The 22,263-nt window shown below is 45.4% G+C and overlaps 1 long non-coding RNA gene across 2 annotated transcripts in view; it reads right to left on the bottom strand.

Moving 5' to 3' along the window:
• Positions 1 to 22,263, bottom strand: part of LOC121103247 — a 32,566-nt gene that overhangs the window by 4,955 nt on the left and 5,348 nt on the right. For both annotated transcript variants that reach the window (XR_005835386.1, XR_005835387.1), the window contains 2 exons: positions 6,097 to 6,776; positions 2,293 to 2,295 (listed from right to left, as the gene is read on the bottom strand). This is a non-coding gene — a long non-coding RNA (uncharacterized LOC121103247). The remainder of the gene's footprint in view (positions 1 to 2,292; positions 2,296 to 6,096; positions 6,777 to 22,263) is intronic.

A 22,263-nucleotide genomic window follows, 5' to 3' on the forward strand; every position in this document is an offset into this window, starting at 1 on the left:
AAGAGGACAGAAATGCTGCAAAGAGTGGAAGGATACAGACATAAATAATATCCTCGGAAAACACAGAACAGGGCGTTATGGAAAACAAGCACCCAAAGAATAAGAAGGAACTTTTAGAAATAATAAATAACTGAAATAAAAGATGAAACGGGTAAAAAAATAAAGTCAAGGAATGCGGAACTTGAAAAGAGATCCAGCCAACAAAAGGGCAAAGGCATGAACATGAAAAGTTCAATCCCGTTGGTCTACCATCTGACTATTAAGAGTGTTTCAGAAAGAAAAAATAAAGAGGATATTATCAAAGAAAAAATACAGGAATATCTCCCAAGACTAAAGGGGCCAAGTCTCGGGACGCAAGGGCCTGCACAGGGTTGCCAGATAAAATACAGGATGCCCAGCTCAATCTGAATTTCAGACCAACAGTGACTCGACTTTTCGCAGAAGTATGTTCCATTGTTTATCTGGGCATCTTGCATTTTCTATTTGCTAAATCTGGCAACCCTCTACCTCTGAGGGCCTAGCACATCAAACAAAAACAGTCCACAGCACAGCGAAATTAAAGTAACACCAAAAAACTGAAGAAGTACGACAAAGAACTGGATAGAGCTTCCTGAGCCCTGGGCGTGGTCTACTCCTGAGTCCCCTCAACCGCTAGTGGGGCCCTCAGTACCTTATCTGCAGACAATAGGACCCCCCGCCCTGGGCTGGTGCTTTAGACAGCCATTTACCAAAAGTACCAAACACAGAGATTTGTTTTTTCTCTTTGGTCTCTTAGGAGTTTTTGGGTTTTCCTTTAATTCTGGACACTGGCTGAGTGAATGGGAATTATGGGAGAGAAGGGGAGTGGTGTGTGTATGGAGACCACAGCCTCTGCCCTGGGGGACCAGAGCTCCTGGACTCCCAGGGGCATGGAAGGCACAGGTTTCCAAGTGCCTGAGAAGCTTCAGTCACAAAAGTTAAGTGGGAGAGAAGTTCCAGAAAATTATGCTGGATGGAGACTCCACCCATCCGGGCTCCATGGGAAGCCTGAGCTGCGTTCTGCAGCTGGGTTCGGGGGCTCCAGCCCAGCTCCCACCTGCTCCCTGGGCTCACAAGGCTGCTGGGAGGATGATGAGGCCCTCAGACTTTGGGTCTTGAGGGATAGGCCTCAAGACCCTGGGTGGGAACAGGGACCAGGCCAAAGATACAGCTTTATTTAAACCTTTTAAATATTTAGGCATATGGTATATACCTTTTAAATATTTAAATATATCTTTTAAATATTTCATTATACCTTTTAAATATTTAGCCAGCTGGTCTCCTTTGTAGTCTTGCCCCAGGCTCTGCACTACAACATCAAGGGCGGGCCTGGGGGCCATTATGACTATTATGACGATTATTATTATTCCTATTTTATATACCAGGCAGAGAAAGTTTAAGTATCGAGAACATGTGGACAGTAAATGTTTGAGGACGGAGAAGAACCCACACTTTCTGCCTGCACGGCCCACGCTTGTGACTTCCACCAGGATAGCTGGGAGGTAATATCTAAAATGAAGAAGTCTGAAGTTAGCAGTGTGGGTTTATTACTTAGAAACCAGAGTCAATAATGGAAAATCAAAGAGGTGAAATTAACTGCCCACAGAGATAAGGACTAGAAAACACTGTTTGATGCTTTCAAATCTATGTACATGTATTACTTTGACAAAAAATTAAAACTGTTAGAAATCGTTAAGTAACGATCTTAACGTCACATCTCTCCCCTCAACAGAAACAAAACAGAACAAATCACTCTGCTCCTCAAAGCCTCGTTTCTCCAAAACAGCACAAAAAACCTACTCGTGGCTCTTCCTAACGCAAATGCAAATCTGTCACAATCAGAAAGCGGTTCACTAATTGTAACCCTTAGGGTATTACTGCATTAAGTGTGGTCTCAAAATTGTTTACAGTGAAATATGGCATATTCCCTTACTTGTCGGAAAAATGTTATATAACTGAAAACCCAGAAATAGTCATTTTTTATTGCAAAATAAGGCTTCATGAATATTCAGGAAGAATTTTTAAGTGTATTTTTCTCTTTTAGGTCTCTCTCCCCCCAACCTCAATGCGTTGAGAAGACCCTTACTCAGTGAGAATTAAAAATAAAGGAAGGAAAAAGAGGTGTAGAGGAGGTTTCGGCATCCAACTACTTCTAGATTATGTATATTCTAGAAAACTGCACAGCTCATAAAATTATTTAAGTCGGAACGAGCTGAGCTGTTCCGCCAAATCTACCAAATCTAAGAGCACACATAATAAAATGTTAATAACAACCCCCTTAAGACTGGGGCCAATGTCAAAGAGAAATTCCAACCCAGAGAATTTTTTTGTGTTTCTGTTCAAGCCCTGGGGAGGGAGAGACAGAGAGAAAAAAGAAAAAGGCTTACAACCTAAGACTTGACCCCAGAACAAAACCACGGCCCTTTGAAGAATGCAGTCGTGTAGCCTTTTATGTCTCCAGCTAACCAGGCTGCCCATTTTAAAATGTGAGGTCGCACAGGGCTCGGGTCTTGTCTCCCAGCTTGTTCTCTCGCTGGCTTCCCTCCATTCGCTCTATTCCGGAGCCTCATCTGACTTCCTCCTGTTCAAAGCCTCCCGAAGACACCTCTAACTGAGCAACCCCAACCTGCTTCAATCTGTCCAATGTATTGGTCTTTCTAACGTTTACCTCCATCGTACGTCACTGTTTTACTTATAGGATACCTTTGCGGGAGGATCTAAAGTGGTTTATAGTAAGAGATGCATAGGGACCCAAAACTGCAGAGGGAGAGGAATATAAAGGCATCCCCCTTGACGCATGTGTCTGAAGGTGTTCTAGGCACGTGCTGCACCGTCCTGCCCTGATCAGCTTCCATCCCAGACACAGGGATGGCTCCGTTGGGTCCCGGCAGACATGCCGGATAAAAACGGCTGTATTTCCACTGAGAGGTGGTGCCTGGAACAGGCGAATTCACAGAGACACAGAACAGAAGTTACGCGCAGGGAAGGTGGGAAGGCCAGTTACCGTTGCACTGGTTCAGAGTTTTTGCTGGGGGTGATGAAAAGGTTTTGCAGACAGTGATGTACTTGATGCTACTGGGCTGTATACTTACGGATGGTTAAAACAGTAACTTACGCTACGCATACTTTACCACAATTTAAAAAAAAATCCGCACTGAAAAGAGAGAGGAACGGGGAGGACAAATAACGATGGATTTTAAAATGAAGATTTTAGAGGGGCGGCTGCGTGGTTCAGGCAGTTAAGCGTCCGACTCTTGATCTCAGCTCAGGTCCTGAGCTCAGGGTCGGGAGTTCAAGCCCCACACTGCGCTCCACACAAGGCATGGAGACAAGAAGAGACAGACAGACAAAAAGAAAGAAAATGGAGACTTTGGCAATGTATTCCAACATCCAGTATCCTTTTGTGACCATCTTTAAGGAAATGGGAGGATACACATCAGCAGAGTGCTATAACCTTTAGCAAACAGCAGTCTGAGGGGTACAGAGCCCCAATCTTTGGCATTTATCCATTCCAGTGTTTAGATAACCCCAACCACAATACGTTTCAGTTACTAATACGACCGACGTCACTGGTGTGGCTGAGAAGAGGTGCCCGCAGTGGGCGAGTGCGCCAGTGAGGGGCAACTCCGACACACCAAGACAGCTCCGCCACACTGTTTCCCAAAGTGTGTTCTGTTTATAGACATTAGGAGGGAAGGAAGATTCTGCAGTCGAATGGCTGAACAACATTTAAACTGATTTCCTTACAACAAGGCTTCCCTAAATCTTTATCCCCACCACCTTTCAAGATCTCCCCCCTGAGCAGGGAGCCTGATGCAGGACTCAATCCCAGGACCCTTGGGTTCATGACTGCAACTGAAGGCAGCTGCCTAACCGAATGAGCCACCCAGGTGCCCCCTCTTTTAAGATCTTTAATACATTAATATACATTTTGAATTACAAAAAGGGGTTGAAGTATGAAATATTTACCAAATCTATTTGACCTCCAGACCCTGTTTTTCTTCTAAGAGCAACTCAGAGGTGCCCCATGTCTTTTGGGAAGTATTGCCATAAAGACATGAGTCTCTTCATTTGCAGGCCGCAAGCAGACACCACCACACAAAGCACAGATGGCCAGGTATCCAGAAGACGCCCACCCCTCTGCAGAGCACCGCCAATACTGGGCGTGACCGGCGCACCCTGGTAGACAATCCAAGTGGGACAAGCCAATTGGGGTCAAACTTTCAGGACAATTTACACAGAAAAGCCCAAATACAGGCTCTGCTCACTGGCCCCGAGCCACAGGGTTTGAGGGAAGAAGGGGAAAGTTTGGGCACAGTTTCTTTTGGTCTTTCCTGTGGAATATTAACTTCTCTCCAGGACCCACAACACACCTGTTATGATTCCAATAACCCCCAAAGCCTTAAGGTACATTAACTTCTAAAATATGCCAGGTAGGGCACAGTATGAATCTAGATAAAGCTGCCGAAATATCTAGAGAAAACTGATCAACAAGCTCAGTTCACAGAATGCCAAGGAGTGCCAGAACGCAGGGGAAGACCAAGTCTAATGGGAATGAAGCGGGTAAAAGGAGGATCGGAACTGCAGGAAAGGCAAATGATTAATTAATTCCTTAGGGAAGGATAAGGAGGTCAATACTCTTAAAGCCTCACAAATTAACACCCAGAAGGAGCCACGGTTTATTGGATTTGATTGGTAAGAATATTATTTTCACTTATTATTTCAACCCCTCCTAAACAAAGGAAAGGCCTTCTGTGATGAAAATCACGTATTTGTGCTTCTTTGCAAAAGTGCTGAGAATGACAAGGCCTGTGATGGACAGTAAGAACGAGACAACAGCAATCTGCCACCAAGGGGCTGGCAAGACACAGAGGGGCCATGGCGCTCTCTTCCTTCTCTTGAGCCTAGAATCAGAGGAAGTGGTTCTCCCACCTTGCTACCAAAGACAGTCAACACAGGACAAGGAAAAAGCCACAATAAAACCAGTGAACATGTTGGTGGCTTTTCTGAAGATTCAAGATATTCTGGAACCATCCATTCTGACCGACGGATAAGTAAAAACGAGTCCACCATGATTCCACGCCATCACTGCTCTCTCTGGCTTACATACACAAGAAACATAAGCCAAACCCTTTAGAAAGAAAATATTAAGGCCAACCATTTCACAGGTGAGCCAGGTCTTCAGACAATTCTAATAGATCGAGTAATAAGCACTTAGGTCCAAAAACGTATACAGTTCCCGATTAGCTCATTTCTAAGAGTTGAGGGTTAATATACTCCATGACAGGAAGAGATTCACTGAGGTCTGAAGTAACTCACAGAAACTACCAATTACTCTTTTATTTTTTCTTTGAAGTACAAATCACAAAGTGCTGATCTGATAACCTGGATGAACCAAACTGCTCTCTTTATAGACAAGCATTCCTTAAGACTTTGTGTCTACTGGGGCACCGGGCTGGCTCAGTCGGGGGAGCGTCTGACTCTTGGTTTCGGCTCAGGTCATGATCTCAGGGTCGTGAGATCGAGCCCCACATCAGACTCCACACTACGCATGGAGTCTGCTTGAGATTCTCTCTCTCCCTTTCCCCCAACCCTCTCTCTCCCTCTCTTCTGTTTACTGAAGGCTACAGAAACAAAAGGTCAAGAACCCCATCAATTCATCCACCAGGTGCAGAACCCTGAGTTCTTTCATGGGAGATCTGTTACAGTCATGGCATTCCCCCCCCCCCACTCTTTCACTTCTGGCTCCCGGTACCTTCTAGCCAATATAACCTCTAGATTCAAAAATCTCTATGTAAACATTGCCACTCCATTAGAAGCACTCTTAAGCTGAATGGTCAGGTGGCATCTTTGAAAAAAAGGATTTAGCCAACAGGCTGCCATTTATTCAAAATACCTTTCTTAGCATCCCTGGGTTTTGAAACCATTTTTATTTTAAGAGTAGTATACGCTCTTCACCAGTCCTCTAAAACCCAAAGATATAAGCAAAAGTCTCCAGGAGGCCCACTAGTCAGAGGTAAGCTCTGATAACATTTGGGCTACAGACTTCTAAATGCATACAGAAGCATAAATATAAACACACATGTATATTTTTAACATAATAGGCCTTGTCACATTCAACAGTATCTCTCCATGTCTATGCATGTTTCCATCATGCCAGACATATGTTCATGTGAATTCAGTGCATACATTTGCTCAAGAATACCCTTTTAAATTTAGATTTTGATATTTTCCAAAGAGATTTTGCCAAGGCAAGGAACCACGAGAGAGACCTTTCTTGGAGAATTCTTGCAAAAATAAGAACACTTCAAAAAATAACCTTTAAGATATACAGTGTTGAGTTTCACCCATTTGCTTTAAAATTCTGAAGACGTATTTTTAACTCATGCGGTAAAATGCAAGATGAGGGAAACAGACATTAAAATCATTTACTCGTGCTCTTAAATCATAACCCTTATGTTTAGCTTCTGTCATTCCATCCATCGAGAGACCACATATTCTTGATTTCACAGTAAACTAGGCTTCTCTGTGGATAAGCATCTATCCCTAAATGTGTAATATATTCATCTGTATTTATCCATGTCTGATATCTCAGTATGCTTTCACTTCCACTCTCCCAAGGGATCTTAGCTTGAAGAAAGTCTTAGATAAACAATAAGCCACTTCCCCCAGCTCAAGGAAAGGATGAATCCAGAGGCTCACCAAGCTTCCAGGGAAAGGGCCAACTGGTTGAGGCTGGCACTTAACAGCATATCAGGCTAGGATGAGAAAGAAAATCATATGGGTTAACAATAAAAAAATAAAAAGCTAGTCAGAAAGATGTACTGAAATCACTAGTCAACTTTCTAAGGTTGACTTGGAGTCAAACTTATTTTGACTTGAGTCAAACTTATTTTAAGGCAAACTCTTATTTTAAGAAGCTTCATACATATGCAAAAGCACAAAAACCCAAGTATAAGAAAACTTTTTTTTTTTAAGATTTTATTTATTTGTTTGAGAGAGTGAGAGACAGACAGGGAGAGCAGAGGGGGAGAGGGAGAAGCAGGCTCCCCGCTGAGCCAGGGGCCCTACTTGGGGCTCAATCCCAGGACCCTGAGACCATGACCTGAGCTAAAGGCAGACGTTTAACTAACTGAGCCACCCAGGCACCCCATAAAAAAACTTTTTAACCCTATTTATAAAGCACAATTCATTTATCTGGTGATTTTTAAATATGCATAAGTACAAGGGTCTCAGGTCCCTCTAAAAAGGAAGGAAGGAGCCATTTGCCTACAAAGTCCAAGGGAAGAGGAAGAAGAGGGTGGAAGAGAGACAGGGGAAAGGGAGGGGAGGAGGGAGGGGGAGAGGAGAGAGGAGAGGGAGGAAATCGTAAGACAGAGAGGAGGGGGGGCGCCTGGGTGGCACAGCGGTTAAGCGTCTGCCTTCGGCTCAGGGCGTGATCCCGGCGTTGTGGGATCGAGCCCCACATCAGGCTCCTCTGCTATGAGCCTGCTTCTTCCTCTCCCACTCCCCCTGCTTGTGTTCCCTCTCTCGCTGGCTGTCTCTATCTCTGTCAAATAAATAAATAAAATCTTAAAAAAAAAAGACAGGAGGGGAAGGGAATAGAGTGTGCCTACAGAGAGACATTCACAGTTAAAATAGTGACTGGTGATATTACAGGTTGCACTTGATATGCAATTCATACTATACTTTTTGTTACATTTTACATTTCTTTGAGGAGGGAGAAAGAAAAGAACTCTTTTACCAGGGCAACTGAGACTGATGGGGATTTTAGCAAGCAGATACCAGGTACCATTAAAAGTCAAAAAAAAAAAAAAAAAAAAGAAAGAAATACCTAGAAGTCATTAAAGAGGTAATAACCACCCTTCCACGGAAGAAATGGGGCCCTGGGCACAGTAACTGCTCTCTGGATAGAAAGAAAGCAAATGTTTGGATAAGCCCAGGTTATAACAGTTAAGTACTGACAAGGGTACTTAATTTTATTTAGGAGTTTATATTTCTTAAGCACCTGCTCCACTTCTGGAAAAAAACGTCCTTTTAAATAGAACGTTCAAGTTAATGTGAATGCTGTTCTTAATAACTGTATTTTATAGAAAATGTAAAATATATACGAAGAGGCACTAAATATGAGAAAAAAGTAAAAGACATAACATATGGATATACATTACACAGCTCAAGAAAGACAACCTTGGATTTCAGGTAAAGCTGAACAAGCACCCCTTCCTTTATTTGCACCAGTTACCTGGAAACAGGGAACCTCGGGGCTTGTTGACCTCTACCTAGCTAACTTCAGAGCTTTTAACTCTTGTGTGTTATCTAAATGCTTGGGAAGAAGGAAAAGGAAGGTAAATCAAGAAAAGAGAAAATATGGTCCACAGTATGTTGAAGGGGTCAGGGGCAGGAGAGGAAAAGACTGAATCATATACATTCTCACCTTAAAAAAAAAAAAAAAAAAACAACTCGAAATGAAAATACCTGATTTCCTATTTACAGAATTAGAAAATACAGGATATCAAGCCCTGACAGGGTACATTCGAAATGGCCCTTTCGCGTGCAGTTAATGGATTTAATATTTAATTTTCTTTGGTAGTTTGCTAAAATCACATACAAATTTCAAAATGCCCAGTTTCCCACATTTCCTCCACTAAAGAACTCTCTAAGGGGCGCCTGGGTGGCTCAGTCGGTTAAGCATCTGACTCGGTTTTGGCTCAGGTCGTGATCTCAGGGTGAGATTGAGCCCCACATCTGTTTGGGATCCTTTCCCTCTGCCCCCCCCCCCCCCGCTCACGCACACATGCTCTCTCTCAAATAAATAAATTCTTTTTTTTAAGTATTAAAAAAAAAACTAGCTAAGAATTCCATCCTGGGTCTGCCTGCGTAAAATTAAAGATCCCATAAAGATTGTGTTTTATTATTTAAGCGATTAAACTCCTTTAAAATACACTGCGTTTCTTAACTGAGACCAGAACATAACCCCAGAAAACCGTTACGGAAGACACAAAAAGTTCTGCTCCTTCAGTGTTCTGATTTCCCAGAGTATAGGACATCCACAGGAAGACAACTACAACAGCCCAGCAGTAAAATGATTTCTGAAAGCAAAGCACTAACCTAACAAAAACGTCTGCGGAGGGCTCCTTTCATGTCAAAGCCCCTGCCCAAAGGAAAAATCAATGTGCATGTGATTTCCACTGCTCTGGGCTCCTGGGGCTCCAGGGTGGAGCAGCCTTCAAAAGCCAGCTCCCTCAGTCACTTCCTCAGGAAATGGGACTGACCACAGCACGCCCCCAGCTCAGGGTGGTCCCGGGCCTTCAGACAGGGTCCAGGATTTGGAAGAGGACGCGTTCACCGCGAGGAGCGATACTGGCTGGTCCCGCATGACACAGATGCTCCCTGCGCACTCAAGCCTGGGGCTTCCGCTCTGCTTTGTGGCTTTTGTGGGGGCCCAGGTGGGAGGAGACGGGTCCCTCACGGCTACAGCTGCTCAGACCCCTTTTCTATCTCCCTCTTCTGCCACCAGACCATCTCAGCGACCCAAAAGGCACATGACCATGACGCAGGGATGCAGCACCCCGGAACGAAGGCTGTATCAAACAGACCCAAATTAAGCCCCTCCAGTCCCTCCACATGACCACTGTTTCCTTTTTCTTGCTCCAGAGTCAAAAATAGAATTGTGCTGACTTGCCCGGAGCGCTAAGGTTCTTGAGCAGTGCAATATCTACTTACTGAATATACAAAGCTTCCAAAAATACCTGTCTCGGGTTTTTCTTTAGAAAGCAGAATGTCAATTTAAAGGGCAGGGCTGCCCTGGGGTTAGCATTTCAAAGCGAGGGCTCCGCTAGAAAAGCTCCAAGCAGGAGGAAGAGTTTACTGAATACCAAACCACAGCGGGCGACCTGAACCCGGGCTATCAGAACTCAGAGATCTGGCCGGACACGGCCTCCCCTAGGGCTGTCCTTCATTTCACCTCCAGGAATTCCTCTGGAAACCAGGTAATCCACCTGGCCCGACCTCTCTGCAGATACCTGGTGCAATAAAATGGCGCTCAGGGCAAGGGCTTGCCCAGACAGACACCCACTGAGCTTGCGAATAATTAAAGAGAAGCTTCAGCTAAGGAGATCACCACGGGATTCTCACTCTCCAGCAGCACACCCACAACCAATAAATCCTTAAAGTCCAGAAAGGGGGAGGGGGGCTCTTTTCCTTAGGTTCTCCCCCCTCACAAAGAGAAAAAGGCAAGGATCCTATTCCCTGTATCTGGATGACGTGTCATTGACCTTAGGGCACGAAGGCAATGTTTTAAACCAAAAAAATTAAATCTTCCAAAGCGAGAGGTGTTGGTATAAAAAGTGTCTGGTGCAGCAGAACCCTGGAAAAAAGGTAAATGTCCACCAGAAGGGAGATGATTAAATCAACTGTGCTACGTCCTCTTCAAAAAACTTGTGGTAAAATACACATAACGTGGAATTTACCACCTTAACCATTTTGAAGTATATAGTTCAATAGTGTGAAATACATTCACATTATTTAAATTACATCCTTTTTTTATGGAGCATTACGCAGTCATTAAAGTAAGGTAGACGAGGTGGTGCCGGCGGTTAAGCCTGACTCTTGGTTTCAGCTCAGGTCATGATCTCATGGGTCCTGGGATCGAGCCCAAATTCACCCCCACTCCCACCCCCCCGCAAATTGGGCTCCCTGCTCAGTGGGGAGTCTGCTTGGAGATTCTCTCCCTCGGCCCCTTCCCCCACTCTCTCCATAGTAAATAAATCTTTTTTAAGAAAAGGTAAGGTAGATGTGTTACAGGCACTGAAGTGGAACGAGCAAGGTACACCATCTAGCGAAAAAAGAATCAGGTCACAAAACAGTATCTAAATTACACTAAAATTTAAAAAAAAAGCAAGCATATTGTATTTTATATGTTTCTACATATAGATATGTAAAATGAAGAGATATGTAAAATTCATCGAAAGGGCTAGGACGCACACCATTCTGTCACTGGAATCCAGAAAAGAGCAGCAGATGGGAAGGCGGGGGGGGGAAATATTTCTCGAAGTTCATCCGCCAGGTGTAGGTGTGCATCTTCAAAATCTCATAGCTACAGGGAAGCAGATGAAAGTATCTCCTGTGAACTTAGGCATAGTCAGTCATCAATCCTGTAAATTCTGTCAAAGGCACTTTTGCTCTAGCCCTATTTCCCACTGGATTTACATTCTTTTAACTAAAAGAACCTGGTGCTGGTGATTTGCTAATTCATCAATGAGTTTATAGAAATACTGAAAGGGTCTGGGCTAACCCTGTCACCATCAATGAACTTCAGGAAAGTTCATTACGGCCTCTGCTTAAAGTGAGTTATTCAAATGGTTTCATGAGAAAGAAAAAAAAAAAATCTAAATCTCTCCACTATTAGTTTTTATTTTTGAATGAAACATGTTTGGTGAATTCCAGCATATCAAACTTAAGAAATCACTTGCCCATTTAAGTGCTAAAACAAAGGATTCCTCGTTCAAGAGTAGAATCCATAAAAGCTTTAGCATTCCTTTGGCATTTTATAAATACCACATTTTTTGGTAGCATCTCTACAATTCCAGCTTGAAGCAAAGGATAGATTTTCTAAATGAGAAGTGATATTTTGAGTATACAATGGAGAACTTCAAAGTAATTTTCCTTTGTCACCTGAATAAGCCGCCTCGGTTTTTGCACATAAACCCTAAATCCTGCGTGGAAGCCTTTGTCCCTGAAATGCTGCAGTCAGACCAGCAGACCCAATTTCTGTGGTTTCTTACTCTTTTCACCAGCAATTTTCTTTCATCTTGAATACTAAATTAAAAATATTTGCAAACATTTGAGACTTCTAGCATTAGACAATACAGAAGAGAAACCCAGCAGCTCAAGGTATCTTGCATTTCTTGGGGGATTTGTATAGTTTCAAGATGCTTCCTTGCTGGCTGGCTTCCCTTGGAGGTCTTTGTTGGGAATTCTTAGTACCCAAAGTTTTGAAGTATTGTTCTTGCTACAAGGCTCTAAGTCCACGGTTCTCAAGTGGGGCGATTTTGCCCCTTCTCTTCCACCACCACCAACACTGGTATCTAGCAAGGTCCAGAGACATTTTTTGCTGTCACAAGTTGGGGGAGGGGTGGGTATCGGTGTTCAGGGATGCTGGCAAACATCCTATAATGCCCAGGGCAGCCCCCCAACACAGCACTGTGCAGCCCCAAATGTCGGTAGGCTAAGGCTGAAAAACCTTGCTCTGAGTAAACAAGAGATTTTCCCCTCATCAACCTGCCCTCCTCTCACCAAGACCTAATCCTCTTAAAATCACCATAAACCTGCCTTCCCCCCACCCCCTAGTCATCCAGGTGGCAGGTCAGGGCCTGGCTAGCCCTTGTGCACAAGGGGCCCCCTGCATCCCGATCACAACGGCTCTCACATTCCACAGTGATGCCATCGCCGGAGTATCCCACGACTCTCACCAGACACCAGCTTCATTTCAAACGTGTTTGGAATTAGGAAAGGTCCTACTTTCATCTGTCAATACAACTAAGAGTCCCCCCCTCCAAGTTATCACTCACAGCAGGCCTACTGGCTGTCGACCTTACAAATAAATTCACTCACAAATTCTCTTGCTGGAGTGGACGGAAAGCAGAAAAACACACATCATTTCACCAATCACTAGATTATACGAAAAGGAAGAGATCGAGGACGCCCTCGCCCTACTCCTCTCAAGGCCCTCCCATTTTTCACGAAGTTCACATCACCAACAGCCAACAGCTTGAAGGATGTTCACCCAGGAATGTTCCACCAAAAAGGGATTCCACCACAGCCCAGGAATGCGGGAAATGCTGGGTTAGATGCATGCGTCTGTGCACACAGACACATGCACACACACTTTTTTCCCCCTGAACTGCTGCTGTGAACTCCCAAAGTTCTGAAGTATCCCAGGGAGAATCTTCATTCTGGGGACCCAGGCTGGGAGCACCCCTCAAGAGTACTGGAGGCCAGCCGGTTTTGGGTGAGACATCTTTGGGACCCACTTGAAACACGCTGTAAGCAGCTGTTCTCCCTAGGAGATGGTATGAGCAAATAGGAGCGCATTCTGGAGTGGAGCGTCGGGAGATGCTTCTGGCCCATTTTCCCGAACAATGTTGAACCCCATGTTTCTCCCGGCAGCTCCCCTCCACGGGCACCTCCGCATCGACCCCAAGACAACTCCAGAAAGAGCAAGCGAACAAATCTCCAAATCCAGAGGAAGAATAATAAGGTAATTCTGAACGGGCTCTGCCTTAAACTTCAACGCCACGAAGTGATGATAAAAACATGGTTTGACTGGCTCTACGGTTACGGCCAAAGGAGGCTATTTGTGCTGTAAAATGCACCGGCGCACAAGCAGGCACACATGTGTGGTCAAGGAGGAGAAATCAGGAAAGGGAGCAAGGTGTCTCTCAAGGTTTACCTACTTTCAGCGACCAGAGCCACAACAGGGTCACGGAGCCAGCCAGCAACACCTCGCGGATCTTGACAACAGGAGAAATACTGGCTGACCCAGAAGCAGCAGCTCTGAACCTCAAAGATATTCGAGCCTGCCATCGACTGTCTGCAGAAATGACACCTATAAACCACAGTTTGCTGTCGTGGTTAAAAGCATGGGCTTTGGAGTAAGACAAATTGGAGTGAGTCCTAGCTCTTCCCCTTACAAGTTACCAAGATTCTGGGCAAGTTACTTAACCTCTTCAGCTTCTGTTTTCTCATGTGTAAAATGGAAAAAAAGAAGATCCACTTTGCAGAGTGATTGTGAAGGTTAAATAAAACAATCCAGGGCCGCCTGGCTGCCTTCGGCGACTGAACGTCTGCCTCTCGTTTTCAGCTCCAGTCATGATCTCGGGGTTGTGGGATGGAGCCCCGTGTCGGGCTCCGTGCTCAGCACGGAGTCTGCTTGTTCCCCTCCCTCAGCTCGTCCCCCTGCTCTCTCCCTCTAAAATAAATAAATAAAATCTTAAAAAAAAAACCAATAATCTAGGGAGGTACTTACTTCTACCCGGAATACCTAGAATATAGTTACATACTAATTACTCTGAGTCACTGTAACATCAAAACAAGGTCAGCAAGAGGATTCTAGCACAGAGAAAGCCCTACAAGAAATGAAGCCACAACTCCTGTGCTCTCAGACAGGGGATAACAAGATTGATGCCACTAGAATCCCCAACCACTACCCGGGATCTAACGGGCATCCTGAAGTGCCTCTTGTAGACAGGCTGCCCCGCAAGGTCTTCTAAGAAGCACAACAAACGCAGAACAAATGCTTCCTACCCTCAATGACCTGAAACAGGAGGACTGTGTAACCAAAGAGGTTAGAGCCACATGTGAAATTCCAGGGGAGGTCGACAATATCCCAATGCTCCAGACAGGGAACAGGGATGTTTTACAATTCTATGACTCATCTCAAATCCAAACCATGAAAGCCCAATTATTACTAGTCAAGTGCAAAACTATGTGTTTGATCTTTCCCAAAATTAACACTGGCCAGATAAACCAGACTTGCCTTTTGCCAAACATGTGTGTACCTAGGAGGGGCCCCAAGCATAAGCACACATGCGCACATACACACACACACCCCCCTCTACCTAGGAGAGGCCTCAAATATACACCTATGTACCCATGAGACCCTAAACATTAGGCCTGAACAATTCCTCTAGCCACGCAGCCAAATTTCCTACCTCCAGTGTCTCATTCTGGTGCATAACTCAACTGGCCTTTGCTACGCATTTATGGAGCAAATGCTAAGCTAAACATACCGTTTTTGTGATTTTGAGTAAACAGAAAATCGACAAAAGGATCCAGCTGTATACTCAGAAGAGATCCCACACCTTAGCTACTATACTGAAGCATGGTAAAGGGTGTAGAACTGGGGTCAGAAAGATCCAGGCACGAATGCCAATTCCCAACAACTCAGCCTCTACGTATCTGTTAACCTCTCAGAAGCTCAAGTTTCTCAGGCATAAAACAGGGTAAGACCACCCCCTTGTCGGGTAGTAGATCCCTCAGGGGTGTTTCACTAGCCCAGTGCAAACTACCACCCATGTAGGGTTAGCAGTAACCCTGCCGTCCAAGCCACAGCTGAGCAGACCAGGACCGATTAGCTCACGGTCTGGAGAACCAGAAGTGGGACTGAGCAATACAGGTGATGTTACTAGTTCTTTAGACGAGCATGTGGGAACACAGGGGCTGTGGGACAGCCACATTTGCCAAGTGCACCAGAAAGAGGACACAGCTCTACCAGGGAAGAGGCACAAGAAGACAGCAGAGGCCACGGGGCCCTGAAAAGAACGCGGAGTAAGCTCAGTACAAGATGACATGGGAGCTCCCCCGGGCAGCAGCCACGGCCTCATCAACAGCTCCTTTTCCTTTGGTGTGAGTTTGAAAAGCTAAGTCTTGATCACGTGTCCTGTGAACTCAGGTAAACTCCAATCTAGTGTTCTAACGCCTTCCCACGTGAATCTTGGTTATAAGGAGCTACTGCTTCTCCTAATCCATTCTCCCAACCTCGGCCACCTGAGCAACAAGTGTCCTCACCTGCCACGTCCCATGAAGGCTGCCGTGTACAACTGGTTCTGATTCAGTTATCCAGCGACCACTGGCAACGGTAACGCATCCTGCCCTCACCCGTTCACCTGTTCACACGCCCCACAGTCATTCCGTGGGCCCTGCCTCTGTGCACACACAGTCCCCATGATCCAACTGCTACTTTCACAGACCGACTCGTTCCTGCCTGTCCAGTAGACTTGTGACCATCCATCCACCTTTGCTTTGCCTTCTGACAACCTCTGGGTGTCTGTCTATCTTGTCTCTGACTCCTAACGTATCTGGACACTTGGCATGCTCCAGAAAGGCTTTGGACTTACTACCCCACCGAATTCTGAACTCGCCCCCAACTCAGATGAACTTCCACAGTTCCAACCCCTTTTCCAGGGCTGGCCCCATGGCTTTGCCCACCCTGAACACCCAGCCTTGTTGCTATCCCCCCAACTCCATCCCACTGCCCTTCCAGCAACCTGTGACTGCTCAGCAGCTAGTCACGGGCCAGCCAGACACCCCCCCACACCAGGCACAGTATTCTGCGCCAAGCACGGAGGTGACAGATTTAGCCAACAATTAAAAATCCTATGCAGTGTGCCAGATTCATATATCATAGAACTCTTGAGTCCAAATTTCCAATAAGATCTAAAATTCAACTAGGATTTCTGTGAAACGGAGTTTTCTTATAGGGAGATGGGGATGGTAAGCTAGCTCATGTAACAGACATCATTTTAGAATTAGCTTCATCAACGCAATCCCCGAATTTAAAACATACACTGGGGGGCGCTTGGTAAGAAGGGCATGCAACTCTTGATCTTGGGGTTGTGAGTTCAAGCCCCACACTGGGCGTAGAGATTACTTAAATACATAAATTATTTTAATTTTAATGGGTGGCTGAGTCATTTGAGTGTCAGACTCTTGATTTCTGCTCAGGTGATGACCTCAGGATCCTGGGATCAAGCCCCATGTCGGGCTCCATGCTCAGCAAGGAATCTACCTGAGGATTCTCTTCCTCTCCCTAAGCCCCACTCCCTGCTTGTGTGAGCGCGCGCACACGTGCACGCTCTCTCTAAAATAATCATTTTCTAAAAATTTAAAAATGTTTTTGAAACTTTTTTAAATTAAAAAAATAAAAAAATACACTATAAAGTTTTGCACAGCCCCTTGGAGTTCAAACACACAATACACCAAGTGCCTTCCCAAAACGCAGTTTCTTTTTTGGCCAAAGACCAAGACCTCCCCCAAGACCTCCTGATGCAAGGACTCCAGGGTGGTCGCCTCCCTCACGTGCTGGAGAAGCAGTGGCGTCGACGAGCCATGCTTCCACACTCGTGTGAGGCAGCTCACTGTAACGCCCATTCTAAGGAAAAGTCACAAGTCACCCCGATTCCTTGTCAGGCACGGAGGCAGAACTAGTGGCAGGACAACTGCTCTGAGTCCTCATCTCTCATCAGATACTGACTCTCTGAACCAAACATGGCACAGTCACCCCCCAGTGTCAATTTAAGGCCAGTCTGCATCACATCGACTTAAGATAGATACCCCTGACACATATCTCAATATTAACATCATCTTCTGTTCTATCAGACTACAGGTGTCAAAGGGGTTAAGATAATAAAGGAGGAGTAATGCAGTTGCGTAGGAACAGGAATAAACTGATCAGGTCAGATCGTGTGTACACAGGAATCAGTGTTCATGCCAGTCTCGGCACCTACGACCAAAAACCAGTTCTGACCCCATTTGCGCTCGCTGGCATCCCATGCAAAGCCAAACGGCGAGCCCCCGCAGAGTGAGGCAAGCTTTGGAGAATCAGATCACTCTGGAAGCAGAGGAAGCCGGTGCAAAACCAAGGGAAACAGCAGAGACCCTTGCTACTGCATCACTACCTGCACCATCTTAACACATCCCCAGGTGACTTGTATGCAGATTAAAACGTGAGAAATGCTATCTACAGAACAAGGGCACCCAGGACCAGGCATGGGAACTGAGCAAGAGGTACAAGACACGAGCACCAACCAAGACCCGTTATTTGCAAAAGGCAGTAGGACTTCAGAGCCAGCTCGTCCCTGGCCCAAATCCAAGGTCTGTCACTCACGAGTGGTACCACCTTGGGCCAGTCACTTCACCTCCCTTGAGTCTCACCACGGATGGTAATTACACTGCACGGGGGACGTTAAGTGTAAACATCTAGCACATGGTAAACCTGTGATAAACACGGGCTCCCTGTCCATTCGGAAGCAGACACCAGGCTGGCATGGGTGCCTAGATCCAGGAATGCAGAGAGATGAACCAGGAATACGTGGGAGAGAAAAGGGGTGCAAACCAGGGGAGCACGAGTTTCTCTAACCAGGAGACATCTCATCGTCCTTACACTACCTTTTCCAACCAAAAGGGGAACTCAACATCAATGAACATCAACACTTTGGGGCACCAGAGAGATTTCACTGCTCCATTTCTTTAGATGTCCATCCAACATTCCAGACCAGCCCTGTCCCATAGAAAAAGAATGAAAGCCACATATATAGTTTTAAATTTTCTAGCAGTCACATTTAAAAAAAAGGGGGGGTAAATAAATGTTAAGTTAATAATTTTAATTTAGTAATAAATTGTATTAAACCAAAACAGCCTTGCTTCAACATGTAGTCAATCTGAAAACTTTTTTACGTCCTTTTTTCTTTTGTGTAAGTCTTCGAAACCTGGTGTACATTCTATGCCTACAGCTCATCCCAGCCCGGACGAGCCACACTCAAGCACTCCGCAGCCATACGGGGCTATCGCCCACTATGCGGACAGAGAAGTTTGAGACATCAAAATATCACCCGCAGATTCCTCCTCCACTCAATCTTCTATCACCACCAAATCCCAGTGTGCAAGATAAGGAATATTTGGTCGCTGCGAAGCAAACGTGGGAAGCAGAGCGCCATGGGAAAAGGGACGGAGCAGAGGCTGTGGCTTACCTGCCACCTTTTCACAATCAGGTTTTGTTTCTTTTAACTCTGGTTAATGTAAATTACATCAACTAGACTACAATCATCACTGATTGGGCTGGATTTTTCTGGAAGCAAGGACAGTCGAAGTACGAGGTAATAATGACAAAATCCATCCAACATTTTCCAGCTACAAATGAACGTCCAGCCAAGTGGGGACAAGGACGCTACTCTCCTGCCCACCTTTCCGCCACTTAAAACCAGACCCAGGGCAGCTGTCGCTGAAGACATTACAGACAAGGCAGGAGACACTCACTGTGGATTTTCATGGGCCAAAACAAACCGAAGCAAAACTACTTAAAAATGAGCTAAAAAGGGGCGCCTGTGTGGCACAGCGGTTAAAGCGTCTGCCTTCGGCTCAGGGCGTGATCCCGGCGTTCCGGGTTCGAGCCCCACGTCAGGCTCCTCCTCTATGAGCCTGCTTCTTCCTCTCCCACTCCCCCTGCTTGTGTTCCTTCTCTCACTGGCTGTCTCTATCTCTGTCAAATAAATAAATAAAATATCTTTAAAAAAAAAAAAATGAGCTAAAAGGCAGGAGAGGAGAAACAACGCCCTCTACAATGAGAAAAGAAGGTCAGCGCACAGGCCCTTCCCCTTTATAAACCAGGGAAGCTGAGGAACCCAGAACAGCCAAGATTTGAGGCAGGACTTACCCCGTAGCAGGCACTCTGCTAAGCACTTTATATGCACTTAATCTTCGTAACAACCCTCAAGAAAACCATGGCCTAGAATTTAAGGAGCTTGCTCAAGGTCCCACAGTGGCAGAATGCAGCTTTGGGTCACCGAGAGCAAGACAAACAGATGTACGTCACCGAGAGCCAGGCAAAGGCCACTGCAAATCTTCGTGCCCTGAGCCCCCAGACTTAACTAGAACACTAGGCATGATCACGTCTCAAACTAGAGACCTCAAACTACCTCTCCCACTCTTGCTGTGTTAAATCAGCAAAACAGTTAAAGACCAGCTTACCAGTGAGTACCTGTGTGGTTCGCATGACGTAAGGGCTGTACGTGGGCTGGCGCGTACACCACCTAGCATATGCCGAACACTGGAGGGCAGAGAGACAGTCGTGATGACGCAAGCTGCCTCAGACTGGGAGCCCAGAGTGCTGGGTTCTAGGCCCACCTACCGACCCCGACCCCTCCCCCTCCCCACTATGGCCTCACTGCAGAAGAGGAGGAGAGAAGTGTAAATCTTTGAAGTATTTCCAGCTAGGGAATCTTTAAAAACAAAAACAAAAAAACACAGGCCTTTCAATTTTCTGACTTAGTAAGTTTTTCAACAATCTAATTACGATTCAGATCCCTAGAAAGAATTTGTTCCTCACAGAAGAAAATAATCAAAATCAATACCATAATGAGACCAATGAGTCAAACTTTTGAAAGCCAGAGTTTGTGTCCCAAAGAGAAAAGGCTGAGTTGAGAAAACATTCAAGAACTACACCTTGATTTTATCTTTAGGCCTCTCTAAATCCTGCAAGATGGCTGGAATCTCTAATTACCTCAGGTTGTAATAATATCTAACTGAAAACAATACAAAACCTGCATTCTCCGTCCCTAACAACTGTCGACTACAGGCCACTTAGGAGGGAATACTTGGGACAGCCAAAAAGGCCACTCTGAGTTTGTCTAAATATTACTTATTTCAGTCTCCAGATTTAGATCAAGTAGAACTTGCTCTCCCCCTCTCATCCTAAAAGAGGAAAAATTCAGAACTTCCTGTCTGCAGAAGGTGATTCAAAGAATTCTTTAAACTGTGTTTATTTATTATTGAGACAAAAGATTCTTCTCAGCACTATACTTTCATTTTATTTCGAGTTCATCCTTTTCAAAGAATAAATAAAAACAAAAACATCTCTGTTCCTTCTTCCTGCTGATTTGCATCGTCACCCTGTAGTGCCCAGTAAAACTGTACTCTTTTCGACCTATTTCTCTCACCGCCTCTGACGTACAGACTCTCCTCTCTCCACGGTAAGTGAAGTCAGGAGAAAGCGGCTAATTACAAGGGAACCTCACCTATGTCCCAAGCTTCTCCATTAGGCGTTCTTACGTAGGCCGTCACCACGCCACCTCTAACCTGATCCTTATCAGTGCCTTTACTGTTCTACGCCCATTCCTCCCAGTCTAGACCTCCAGCCCAAACCGATCCAGGCAACAAAGGACACCTCCATGGACAACTCAACCCAAACTTGAACTCACTGCATGAAGCCCCCTCACATCCACCCTCCAAACCTATTCTGCCTTCTGAACACAGCATCTCACAGACAAGAACATCCAGCAGCAAGTAACCTCAAGGAGCAAACTGGGCGCCACCCTCTGCTCCTCCCTCTCCACCACCCCCCTTCTCACTGGGTACACACACCTGCCCCACCTACCACTCCATCCCACTGCAACGCCTGGGATCAGGCCCTCTTCTCTCCTGGATTTGCTACGGTGGTCCCCTCATGTGACCTCCCTGCCTCCAGCCTGGAGAGTCTCCATTCCCTCCTCAGACACTGCCCTGAGACCTCTGTCATTTCGAGTAAGGCTTTCTGCTCATACCACCTACACAAGGAAGTCCCCACTCGAGTGCACTGTATAGGATGACCTTCAGAGAAGTCTGGCCCTTGACTGCCTCCTGATGTCATCTCCTCCTCTCCCACACCCACCCTGCTCTCCCGCCCACGCTCACAACACCAGGCTCGCTCGGGGCCTTTCCATAAACTGCCCCATCGGACTCTGCTCTTCCCCCAGTCTCTGCCTGCTGTCCCTACTCTTACGCCGTCTTTCACTGCTGGGCACGCAAGCCACCTCCTCAAGGGCTCCTCCCTCTGGACACTGGGCAGTAGGGAGCCCATTCACATTCCTATCATAGCACCTGTAGGCGACTTCCCTCTAGAATTTTCTCTCTGGATTCCTTTGTCCTTGCTACTCCCAGTGCCTAGCACAATGTCTAGTGCTTAGGAAACATGCAGTACCTGTAAAACCGATGAAATAATCCCCAAATTAAGATCACTTCCCACTTCTCGGGCTCTCCTCTACCTACAGCACCATAATCCTGGTCTGTTTGCTCTTCCCATTCCTGAACATTATTTTATCCTCTAAGAATTTTTAAAAGTTTAAAAAAAAAAAAAAGGTCCCCAAATCTCCCTATTTCATTGCCTAGATTTTGCTTAAATATTTTCATTTCCTTAAAAGGCATCAAACCTGAACAGTGACTTCAGATATTAAAACAACACCCATATTTTGGCAGTCAAAAACTCAAGACAAATTATAATTAATAATACGTTGTTTACGCAACTCAGATTTCAACAAAGATCTTCGGTACCACTCTCCAACACTGTGACTCTGTTATTGTTTGGCATGGTATTGAACCTGAAGACAAATGTAAAAATTAAACTGCCAAATGTTTCTGAAGAGATTAAAAATAATTGCTGTAGGAAATAAAGGATATTTTACCACTGGCAGTTTTTTGTTTCCACTTCTGGCTAATTCCGATTAGTTCTGGGTTATAAAGCATGTCATCCCGTTAGTGAGTGGTCTATTATCATAATCATCTCTCGTGTGTCTTCAGATAATGCTCCCTGCAATCTCTTACTTGGGAAGTCTTAACTGCAGCTGACAAGGCCAGATCTCTCTCATGAGCTGCGAAGAAGAGCTGAATGTGCTTGCATTCAGACTTCTAATTCTTCGGTACTGACCATATGACCAG

This window comes from Ursus maritimus, unplaced genomic scaffold, assembly GCF_017311325.1.
Source record: "Ursus maritimus isolate PB19 unplaced genomic scaffold, ASM1731132v1 scaffold_18, whole genome shotgun sequence".
Taxonomy (NCBI): Eukaryota; Metazoa; Chordata; class Mammalia; order Carnivora; family Ursidae; genus Ursus; species Ursus maritimus.